The sequence below is a fragment of the Salmo salar genome, chromosome 07, assembly GCF_965601325.2.
Source record: "Salmo salar chromosome 07, fSalSal1, whole genome shotgun sequence".
NCBI lineage: Eukaryota > Metazoa > Chordata > Actinopteri > Salmoniformes > Salmonidae > Salmo > Salmo salar.
In genome coordinates, this window is record NC_138297.1 from 3,810,666 (window position 1) to 3,825,190 (window position 14,525).

Genomic DNA, 14,525 nt, shown 5'->3' on the forward strand with positions numbered 1-14,525 from the left:
TATACTGGGAATGATATGTACAGCAGTAGATATACTAGGAATGATATGTACAGCAGTAGATATTCAAGGAATGATATGTACAGCAGTAGATATACTAGGAATGATATGTACAGTAGTAGATATACTAGGAATGATATGTACAGCAGTAGATATACTAGGAATGATATGTACAGCAGTAGATATACTAGGAATGATATGTACAGCAGTAGATATACTAGGAATGATATGTACAGCAGTAGATATAGTAGAATGATATGTACAGCAGTAGATATACTAGAATGATATGTACAGCAGTAGATTTACTAGGAATGATATGTACAGCAGTAGATATACTAGGAATGATATGTACAGCAGTAGATATACTAGGAATGATATGTACAGCAGTAGATATACTGGGAATGATATGTACAGCAGTAGATATACTAGGAATGATATGTACAGCAGTAGATATACTAGGAATGATATGTACAGCAGTATATATACTGGGAATGATATGTACAGCAGTAGATATACTAGGAATGATATGTACAACAGTAGATATACTAGGAATGATATATACAGCAGTAGATATACTAGGAATGATTTGTACAGCAATATATATACTAGGAATGATATGTACAGCAGTAGATATACTAGGAATGATATGTACAGCAGTAGATATACTAGGAATGAAATGTACAGCAGTAGATATACTAGGAATGATATGTACAGCAGTAGATATACTAGGAATGATATGTACAGCAGGAGATATAATAGGAATGATATGTACAGCAGTAGATATAATAGGAATGATATGTACAGCAGTAGATATACTAGGAATGATATGTACAGCAGTAGATATACTGGGAATGATATGTACAGCAGTAGATATACTGGGAATGATATGTACAGCAGTAGATATACTAGGAATGATATGTACAGCAGTAGATATACTAGGAATGATATGTACAGCAGTAGATATACTGGGAATGATATGTACAGCAATAGATATACTAGGAATGATATGTACAGTAGTAGATATACTAGGAATGATATGTACAGCAGTAGATATACTAGGAATGATATGTACAGCAGTAGATATACTAGGAATGATATGTACAGCAATGATATGTACAGTAGTAGATATATTAGGAATGATATGTACAGCAGTAGATATACTAGGAATGAGATGTACAGCAGTAGATATACTAGGAATGATATGTACAACAGTAGATATACTAGGAATGATATATACAGCAGTAGATATACTAGGAATGTTATGTACAGCAATATATATACTAGGAATGATATGTACAGCAGTAGATATACTGGGAATGATATGTACAGCAGTAGATATACTAGGAATGAGATGTACAGCAGTAGATATACTAGGAATGATATGTACAACAGTAGATATACTAGGAATGATATATACAGCAGTAGATATACTAGGAATGATATGTACAGCAGGAGATATAATAGGAATGATATGTACAGCAGTAGATATAATAGGAATGATATGTACAGCAGTAGATATACTAGGAATGATATGTACAGCAGTAGATATACTAGGAATGATATGTACAGCAGTAGATATACTAGGAATGATATGCACAGCAGTAGATATACTAGGAATGATATGTACAGCAGTAGATATACTGGGAATGATATGTACAGCAGTAGATATACTGGGAATGATATGTACAGCAGTAGATATACTAGGAATGATATGTACAGCAGTAGATATACTAGGAATGATGTGTACAGCAGTAGATATACTGTGAATGATATGTACAGCAGTAGATATACTGGGAATGATATGTACAGCAGTAGATATACTAGGAATGATATGTACAGCAGTAGATATTCAAGGAATGATATGTACAGCAGTAGATATACTAGGAATGATATGTACAGTAGTAGATATACTAGGAATGATATGTACAGCAGTAGATATACTAGGAATGATATGTACAGCAGTAGATATACTAGGAATGATATGTACAGCAGTAGATATACTAGGAATGATATGTACAGCAGTAGATATAGTAGAATGATATGTACAGCAGTAGATATACTAGAATGATATGTACAGCAGTAGATTTACTAGGAATGATATGTACAGCAGTAGATATACTAGGAATGATATGTACAGCAGTAGATATACTAGGAATGATATGTACAGCAGTAGATATACTGGGAATGATATGTACAGCAGTAGATATACTAGGAATGATATGTACAGCAGTAGATATACTAGGAATGATATGTACAGCAGTATATATACTAGGAATGATATGTACAGCAGTAGATATACTAGGAATGATATGTACAGCAATGATATGTACAGTAGTAGATATATTAGGAATGAGATGTACAGCAGTAGATATACTAGGAATGATATGTACAACAGTAGATATACTAGGAATGATATATACAGCAGTAGATATACTAGGAATGATATGTACAGCAGGAGATATAATAGGAATGATATGTACAGCAGTAGATATAATAGGAATGATATGTACAGCAGTAGATATACTAGGAATGATATGTACAGCAGTAGATATACTGGGAATGATATGTACAGCAGTAGATATACTGAGAATGATATGTACAGCAGTAGATATACTAGGAATGATATGTACAGCAGTAGATATACTAGGAATGATATGTACAGCAGTAGATATACTGGGAATGATATGTACAGCAATAGATATACTAGGAATGATATGTACAGTAGTAGATATACTAGGAATGATATGTACAGCAGTAGATATACTAGGAATGATATGTACAGCAGTAGATATACTAGGAATGATATGTACAGCAGTAGATATACTAGGAATGATATGTACAGCAGTAGATATACTAGGAATGATATGTACAGCAGTAGATATACTAGAATGATATGTACAGCAGTAGATTTACTAGGAATGATATGTACAGCAGTAGATATACTAGGAATGATATGTACAGCAGTAGATATACTAGGAATGATATGTACAGCAGTAGATATACTGGGAATGATATGTACAGCAGTAGATATACTAGGAATGATATGTACAGCAGTAGATATACTAGGAATGATATGTACAGCAGTATATATACTGGGAATGATATGTACAGCAGTAGATATACTAGGAATGATATGTACAACAGTAGATATACTAGGAATGATATATACAGCAGTAGATATACTAGGAATGATTTGTACAGCAATATATATACTAGGAATGATATGTACAGCAGTAGATATACTAGGAATGATATGTACAGCAGTAGATATACTAGGAATGAAATGTACAGCAGTAGATATACTAGGAATGATATGTACAGCAGTAGATATACTAGGAATGATATGTACAGCAGGAGATATAATAGGAATGATATGTACAGCAGTAGATATAATAGGAATGATATGTACAGCAGTAGATATACTAGGAATGATATGTACAGCAGTAGATATACTGGGAATGATATGTACAGCAGTAGATATACTGGGAATGATATGTACAGCAGTAGATATACTAGGAATGATATGTACAGCAGTAGATATACTAGGAATGATATGTACAGCAGTAGATATACTGGGAATGATATGTACAGCAATAGATATACTAGGAATGATATGTACAGTAGTAGATATACTAGGAATGATATGTACAGCAGTAGATATACTAGGAATGATATGTACAGCAGTAGATATACTAGGAATGATATGTACAGCAATGATATGTACAGTAGTAGATATATTAGGAATGATATGTACAGCAGTAGATATACTAGGAATGAGATGTACAGCAGTAGATATACTAGGAATGATATGTACAACAGTAGATATACTAGGAATGATATATACAGCAGTAGATATACTAGGAATGTTATGTACAGCAATATATATACTAGGAATGATATGTACAGCAGTAGATATACTGGGAATGATATGTACAGCAGTAGATATACTAGGAATGAGATGTACAGCAGTAGATATACTAGGAATGATATGTACAACAGTAGATATACTAGGAATGATATATACAGCAGTAGATATACTAGGAATGATATGTACAGCAGGAGATATAATAGGAATGATATGTACAGCAGTAGATATAATAGGAATGATATGTACAGCAGTAGATATACTAGGAATGATATGTACAGCAGTAGATATACTAGGAATGATATGTACAGCAGTAGATATACTAGGAATGATATGCACAGCAGTAGATATACTAGGAATGATATGTACAGCAGTAGATATACTGGGAATGATATGTACAGCAGTAGATATACTGGGAATGATATGTACAGCAGTAGATATACTAGGAATGATATGTACAGCAGTAGATATACTAGGAATGATGTGTACAGCAGTAGATATACTGTGAATGATATGTACAGCAGTAGATATACTGGGAATGATATGTACAGCAGTAGATATACTAGGAATGATATGTACAGCAGTAGATATTCAAGGAATGATATGTACAGCAGTAGATATACTAGGAATGATATGTACAGTAGTAGATATACTAGGAATGATATGTACAGCAGTAGATATACTAGGAATGATATGTACAGCAGTAGATATACTAGGAATGATATGTACAGCAGTAGATATACTAGGAATGATATGTACAGCAGTAGATATAGTAGAATGATATGTACAGCAGTAGATATACTAGAATGATATGTACAGCAGTAGATTTACTAGGAATGATATGTACAGCAGTAGATATACTAGGAATGATATGTACAGCAGTAGATATACTAGGAATGATATGTACAGCAGTAGATATACTGGGAATGATATGTACAGCAGTAGATATACTAGGAATGATATGTACAGCAGTAGATATACTAGGAATGATATGTACAGCAGTATATATACTAGGAATGATATGTACAGCAGTAGATATACTAGGAATGATATGTACAGCAATGATATGTACAGTAGTAGATATATTAGGAATGAGATGTACAGCAGTAGATATACTAGGAATGATATGTACAACAGTAGATATACTAGGAATGATATATACAGCAGTAGATATACTAGGAATGATATGTACAGCAGGAGATATAATAGGAATGATATGTACAGCAGTAGATATAATAGGAATGATATGTACAGCAGTAGATATACTAGGAATGATATGTACAGCAGTAGATATACTGGGAATGATATGTACAGCAGTAGATATACTGAGAATGATATGTACAGCAGTAGATATACTAGGAATGATATGTACAGCAGTAGATATACTAGGAATGATATGTACAGCAGTAGATATACTGGGAATGATATGTACAGCAATAGATATACTAGGAATGATATGTACAGTAGTAGATATACTAGGAATGATATGTACAGCAGTAGATATACTAGGAATGATATGTACAGCAGTAGATATACTAGGAATGATATGTACAGCAGTAGATATACTAGGAATGATATGTACAGCAGTAGATATACTAGGAATGATATGTACAGCAGTAGATATACTAGTAATGGTATGTACAGCAGTAGATATACTAGGAATGATATGTACAGCAGTAGATATACTAGGAATGATATGTACAGCAGTAGATATAATAGGAATGATATGTACAGCAGTAGATATAATAGGAATGATATGTACAGCAGTAGATATACTAGGAATGATATGTACAGCAGTAGATATACTAGGAATGATATCTACAGCAGTAGATATACTAGGAATGATATGCACAGCAGTAGATATACTAGGAATGATATGTACAGCAGTAGATATACTGGGAATGATATGTACAGCAGTAGATATACTGGGAATGATATGTACAGCAGTAGATATACTAGGAATGATATGTACAGCAGTAGATATACTAGGAATGATGTGTACAGCAGTAGATATACTGTGAATGATATGTACTGCAGTAGATATACTGGGAATGATATGTACAGCAGTAGATATACTAGGAATGATATGTACAGCAGTAGATATTCAAGGAATGATATGTACAGCAGTAGATATACTAGGAATGATATGTACAGTAGTAGATATACTAGGAATGATATGTACAGCAGTAGATATACTAGGAATGATATGTACAGCAGTAGATATACTAGGAATGATATGTACAGCAGTAGATATACTAGGAATGATATGTACAGCAGTAGATATAGTAGAATGATATGTACAGCAGTAGATATACTAGAATGATATGTACAGCAGTAGATTTACTAGGAATGATATGTACAGCAGTAGATATACTAGGAATGATATGTACAGCAGTAGATATACTAGGAATGATATGTACAGCAGTAGATATACTGGGAATGATATGTACAGCAGTAGATATACTAGGAATGATATGTACAGCAGTAGATATACTAGGAATGATATGTACAGCAGTATATATACTGGGAATGATATGTACAGCAGTAGATATACTAGGAATGATATGTACAACAGTAGATATACTAGGAATGATATATACAGCAGTAGATATACTAGGAATGATTTGTACAGCAATATATATACTAGGAATGATATGTACAGCAGTAGATATACTAGGAATGATATGTACAGCAGTAGATATACTAGGAATGAAATGTACAGCAGTAGATATACTAGGAATGATATGTACAGCAGTAGATATACTAGGAATGATATGTACAGCAGGAGATATAATAGGAATGATATGTACAGCAGTAGATATAATAGGAATGATATGTACAGCAGTAGATATACTAGGAATGATATGTACAGCAGTAGATATACTGGGAATGATATGTACAGCAGTAGATATACTGGGAATGATATGTACAGCAGTAGATATACTAGGAATGATATGTACAGCAGTAGATATACTAGGAATGATATGTACAGCAGTAGATATACTGGGAATGATATGTACAGCAATAGATATACTAGGAATGATATGTACAGTAGTAGATATACTAGGAATGATATGTACAGCAGTAGATATACTAGGAATGATATGTACAGCAGTAGATATACTAGGAATGATATGTACAGCAATGATATGTACAGTAGTAGATATATTAGGAATGATATGTACAGCAGTAGATATACTAGGAATGAGATGTACAGCAGTAGATATACTAGGAATGATATGTACAACAGTAGATATACTAGGAATGATATATACAGCAGTAGATATACTAGGAATGTTATGTACAGCAATATATATACTAGGAATGATATGTACAGCAGTAGATATACTGGGAATGATATGTACAGCAGTAGATATACTAGGAATGAGATGTACAGCAGTAGATATACTAGGAATGATATGTACAACAGTAGATATACTAGGAATGATATATACAGCAGTAGATATACTAGGAATGATATGTACAGCAGGAGATATAATAGGAATGATATGTACAGCAGTAGATATAATAGGAATGATATGTACAGCAGTAGATATACTAGGAATGATATGTACAGCAGTAGATATACTAGGAATGATATGTACAGCAGTAGATATACTAGGAATGATATGCACAGCAGTAGATATACTAGGAATGATATGTACAGCAGTAGATATACTGGGAATGATATGTACAGCAGTAGATATACTGGGAATGATATGTACAGCAGTAGATATACTAGGAATGATATGTACAGCAGTAGATATACTAGGAATGATGTGTACAGCAGTAGATATACTGTGAATGATATGTACAGCAGTAGATATACTGGGAATGATATGTACAGCAGTAGATATACTAGGAATGATATGTACAGCAGTAGATATTCAAGGAATGATATGTACAGCAGTAGATATACTAGGAATGATATGTACAGTAGTAGATATACTAGGAATGATATGTACAGCAGTAGATATACTAGGAATGATATGTACAGCAGTAGATATACTAGGAATGATATGTACAGCAGTAGATATACTAGGAATGATATGTACAGCAGTAGATATAGTAGAATGATATGTACAGCAGTAGATATACTAGAATGATATGTACAGCAGTAGATTTACTAGGAATGATATGTACAGCAGTAGATATACTAGGAATGATATGTACAGCAGTAGATATACTAGGAATGATATGTACAGCAGTAGATATACTGGGAATGATATGTACAGCAGTAGATATACTAGGAATGATATGTACAGCAGTAGATATACTAGGAATGATATGTACAGCAGTATATATACTAGGAATGATATGTACAGCAGTAGATATACTAGGAATGATATGTACAGCAATGATATGTACAGTAGTAGATATATTAGGAATGATATGTACAGCAGTAGATATACTAGGAATGAGATGTACAGCAGTAGATATACTAGGAATGATATGTACAACAGTAGATATACTAGGAATGATATATACAGCAGTAGATATACTAGGAATGATTTGTACAGCAATATATATACTAGGAATGATATGTACAGCAGTAGATATACTAGGAATGATATGTACAGCAGTAGATATACTAGGAATGAAATGTACAGCAGTAGATATACTAGGAATGATATGTACAGCAGTAGATATACTAGGAATGATATGTACAGCAGGAGATATAATAGGAATGATATGTACAGCAGTAGATATAATAGGAATGATATGTACAGCAGTAGATATACTAGGAATGATATGTACAGCAGTAGATATACTGGGAATGATATGTACAGCAGTAGATATACTGGGAATGATATGTACAGCAGTAGATATACTAGGAATGATATGTACAGCAGTAGATATACTAGGAATGATATGTACAGCAGTAGATATACTGGGAATGATATGTACAGCAATAGATATACTAGGAATGATATGTACAGTAGTAGATATACTAGGAATGATATGTACAGCAGTAGATATACTAGGAATGATATGTACAGCAGTAGATATACTAGGAATGATATGTACAGCAATGATATGTACAGTAGTAGATATATTAGGAATGATATGTACAGCAGTAGATATACTAGGAATGAGATGTACAGCAGTAGATATACTAGGAATGATATGTACAACAGTAGATATACTAGGAATGATATATACAGCAGTAGATATACTAGGAATGTTATGTACAGCAATATATATACTAGGAATGATATGTACAGCAGTAGATATACTGGGAATGATATGTACAGCAGTAGATATACTAGGAATGAGATGTACAGCAGTAGATATACTAGGAATGATATGTACAACAGTAGATATACTAGGAATGATATATACAGCAGTAGATATACTAGGAATGATATGTACAGCAGGAGATATAATAGGAATGATATGTACAGCAGTAGATATAATAGGAATGATATGTACAGCAGTAGATATACTAGGAATGATATGTACAGCAGTAGATATACTGGGAATGATATGTACAGCAGTAGATATACTGAGAATGATATGTACAGCAGTAGATATACTAGGAATGATATGTACAGCAGTAGATATACTAGGAATGATATGTACAGCAGTAGATATACTGAGAATGATATGTACAGCAGTAGATATACTAGGAATGATATGTACAGCAGTAGATATACTAGGAATGATATGTACAGTAGTAGATATACTAGGAATGATATGTACAGCAGTAGATATACTAGGAATGATATGTACAGCAGTAGATATACTAGGAATGAGATGTACAGCAGTAGATATACTAGGAATGATATGTACAACAGTAGATATATTAGGAATGATATATACAGCAGTAGATATACTAGGAATGATATGTACAGCAATATATATACTAGGAATGATATGTACAGCAGTAGATATACTAGGAATGATATGTACAGTAGTAGATATACTAGGAATGAAATGTACAGCAGTAGATATACTAGGAATGATATGTACAGCAGTAGATATACTAGGAATGATATGTACAGCAGGAGATATAATAGGAATGATATGTACAGCAGTAGATATAATAGGAATGATATGTACAGCAGTAGATATACTAGGAATGATATGTACAGCAGTAGATATACTGGGAATGATATGTACAGCAGTAGATGTACTGGGAATGATATGTACAGCAGTAGATATACTAGGAATGATATGTACAGCAGTAGATATACTAGGAATGATATGTACAGCAGTATATATACTAGGAATGATATGTACAGCAGTAGATATACAAGGAATGATATGTACAGCAATGATATGTACAGTAGTAGATATACTAGGAATGATATGTACAGCAGTAGATATACTAGGAATGATATTTACAGTAGTAGATATACTAGGAATGATATGTACAGCAGTAGATATACTAGGAATGATATGTACAGCAGTAGATATACTAGGAATGATATGTACAGCAGTAGATATACTAGGAATGATATGTACAGCAGTAGATATACTAGTAATGGTATGTACAGCAGTAGATATACTAGGAATGATATGTACAGCAGTAGATATACTAGGAATGATATGTACAGCAGTAGATATAATAGGAATGATATGTACAGCAGTAGATATACTAGGAATGATATGTACAGCAGTAGATATACTAGGAATGATATGTACAGCAGTAGATATACTAGGAATGATATGCACAGCAGTAGATATACTAGGAATGATATGTACAGCAGTAGATATACTGGGAATGATATGTACAGCAGTAGATATACTGGGAATGATATGTACAGCAGTAGATATACTAGGAATGATATGTACAGCAGTAGATATACTAGGAATGATATGTACAGCAGTAGATATACTGTGAATGATATGTACAGCAGTAGATATACTGGGAATGATATGTACAGCAGTAGATATACTAGGAATGATATGTACAGCAGTAGATATTCAAGGAATGATATGTACAGCAGTAGATATACTAGGAATGATATGTACAGCAGTAGATATACTAGGAATGATATGTACAGCAGTAGATATAGTAGAATGATATGTACAGCAGTAGATATACTAGAATGATATGTACAGCAGTAGATTTACTAGGAATGATATGTACAGCAGTAGATATACTAGGAATGATATGTACAGCAGTAGATATACTAGGAATGATATGTACAGCAGTAGATATACTAGGAATGATATGTACAGCAGTAGATATACTAGGAATGATATGTACAGCAGTAGATATACTAGGAATGATATGTACAGCAGTATATATACTAGGAATGATATGTACAGCAGTAGATATACTAGGAATGATATGTACAGCAATGATATGTACAGTAGTAGATATATTAGGAATGATATTTACAGCAGTAGATATACTAGGAATGATATGTACAGCAGTAGATATACTAGGAATGATATGTACAGCAGTAGATATAGTAGAATGATATGTACAGCAGTAGATATACTAGAATGATATGTACAGCAGTAGATTTACTAGGAATGATATGTACAGCAGTAGATATACTAGGAATGATATGTACAGCAGTAGATATACTAGGAATGATATGTACAGCAGTAGATATACTAGGAATGATATGTACAGCAGTAGATATACTAGGAATGATATGTACAGCAGTAGATATACTAGTAATGGTATGTACAGCAGTAGATATACTAGGAATGATATGTACAGCAGTAGATATACTAGGAATGATATGTACAGCAGTAGATATAATAGGAATGATATGTACAGCAGTAGATATACTAGGAATGATATGTACAGCAGTAGATATACTAGGAATGATATGTACAGCAGTAGATATACTAGGAATGATATGCACAGCAGTAGATATACTAGGAATGATATGTACAGCAGTAGATATACTGGGAATGATATGTACAGCAGTAGATATACTGGGAATGATATGTACAGCAGTAGATATACTAGGAATGATATGTACAGCAGTAGATATACTAGGAATGATATGTACAGCAGTAGATATACTGTGAATGATATGTACAGCAGTAGATATACTGGGAATGATATGTACAGCAGTAGATATACTAGGAATGATATGTACAGCAGTAGATATTCAAGGAATGATATGTACAGCAGTAGATATACTAGGAATGATATGTACAGCAGTAGATATACTAGGAATGATATGTACAGCAGTAGATATAGTAGAATGATATGTACAGCAGTAGATATACTAGAATGATATGTACAGCAGTAGATTTACTAGGAATGATATGTACAGCAGTAGATATACTAGGAATGATATGTACAGCAGTAGATATACTAGGAATGATATGTACAGCAGTAGATATACTAGGAATGATATGTACAGCAGTAGATATACTAGGAATGATATGTACAGCAGTAGATATACTAGGAATGATATGTACAGCAGTATATATACTAGGAATGATATGTACAGCAGTAGATATACTAGGAATGATATGTACAGCAATGATATGTATAGTAGTAGATATATTAGGAATGATATTTACAGCAGTAGATATACTAGGAATGAGATGTACAGCAGTAGATATACTAGGAATGATATGTACAACAGTAGATATACTAGGAATGATATATACAGCAGTAGATATACTAGGAATGATATGTACAGCAATATATATACTAGGAATGATATGTACAGCAGTAGATATACTAGGAATGATATGTACAGCAGTAGATATACTAGGAATGAAATGTACAGCAGTAGATATACTAGGAATGATATGTACAGCAGTAGATATACTAGGAATGATATGTACAGCAGGAGATATAATAGGAATGATATGTACAGCAGTAGATATAATAGGAATGATATGTACAGCAGTAGATATACTAGGAATGATATGTACAGCAGTAGATATACTGGGAATGATATGTACAGCAGTAGATATACTGGGAATGATATGTACAGCAGTAGATATACTAGGAATGATATGTACAGCAGTAGATATACTAGGAATGATATATACAGCAGTAGATATACTAGGAATGATATGTACAGCAGTAGATATACTAGGAATGATATGTACAGCAGTATATATACTAGGAATGATATGTACAGCAGTAGATATACTAGCAATGATATGTACAGCAATGATATGTACAGTAGTAGATATATTAGGAATGATATGTACAGCAGTAGATATACTAGGAATGAGATGTACAGCAGTAGATATACTAGGAATGATATGTACAACAGTAGATATACTAGGAATGTTATATACAGCAGTAGATATACTAGGAATGATATGTACAGCAATATATATACTAGGAATGATATGTACAGCAGTAGATATACTAGGAATGATATGTACAGCAGTAGATATACTAGGAATGAAATGTACAGCAGTAGATATACTAGGAATGATATGTACAGCAGTAGATATACTAGGAATGATATGTACAGCAGGAGATATAATAGGAATGATATGTACAGCAGTAGATATAATAGGAATGATATGTACAGCAGTAGATATACTAGGAATGATATGTACAGCAGTAGATATACTGGGAATGATATGTACAGCAGTAGATATACTGGGAATGATATGTACAGCAGTAGATATACTAGGAATGATATGTACAGCAGTAGATATACTAGGAATGATATGTACAGCAGTAGATATACTGGGAATGATATGTTCAGCAATAGATATACTAGGAATGATATGTACAGTAGTAGATATACTAGGAATGATATGTACAGCAGTAGATATACTAGGAATGATATGTACAGCAGTAGATATACTAGGAATGATATGTACAGCAATGATATGTACAGTAGTAGATATACTAGGAATGATATGTACAGCAGTAGATATACTAGGAATGATATGTACAGTAGTAGATATACTAGGAATGATATGTACAGCAGTAGATATACTAGGAATGATATGTACAGCAGTAGATATACTAGGAATGATATGTACAGCAGTAGATATACTAGGAATGATATGTACAGCAGTAGATATACTAGGAATGATATGTACAGCAGTAGATATACTAGTAATGGTATGTACAGCAGTAGATATACTAGGAATGATATGTACAGCAGTAGATATACTAGGAATGATATGTACAGCAGTAGATATAATAGGAATGATATGTACAGCAGTAGATATAATAGGAATGATATGTACAGCAGTAGATATACTAGGAATGATATGTACAGCAGTAGATATACTAGGAATGATATGTACAGCAGTAGATATACTGGGAATGATATGTACAGCAGTAGATATACTGGGAATGATATGTACAGCAGTAGATATACTAGGAATGATATGTACAGCAGTAGATATTCAAGGAATGATATGTACAGCAGTAGATATACTAGGAATGATATGTACAGTAGTAGATATACTAGGAATGATATGTACAGCAGTAGATATACTAGGAATGATATGTACAGCAGTAGATATACTAGGAATGATATGTACAGCAGTAGATATACTAGGAATGATATGTACAGCAGTAGATATACTAGAATGATATGTACCGCAGTAGATATACTAGAATGAAATGTACAGCAGTAGATTTACTAGGAATGATATGTACAGCAGTAGATATACTAGGAATGATATGTACAGCAGTAGATATATTAGGAATGATATGTACAGCAGTAGATATACTAGGAATGATATGCACAGC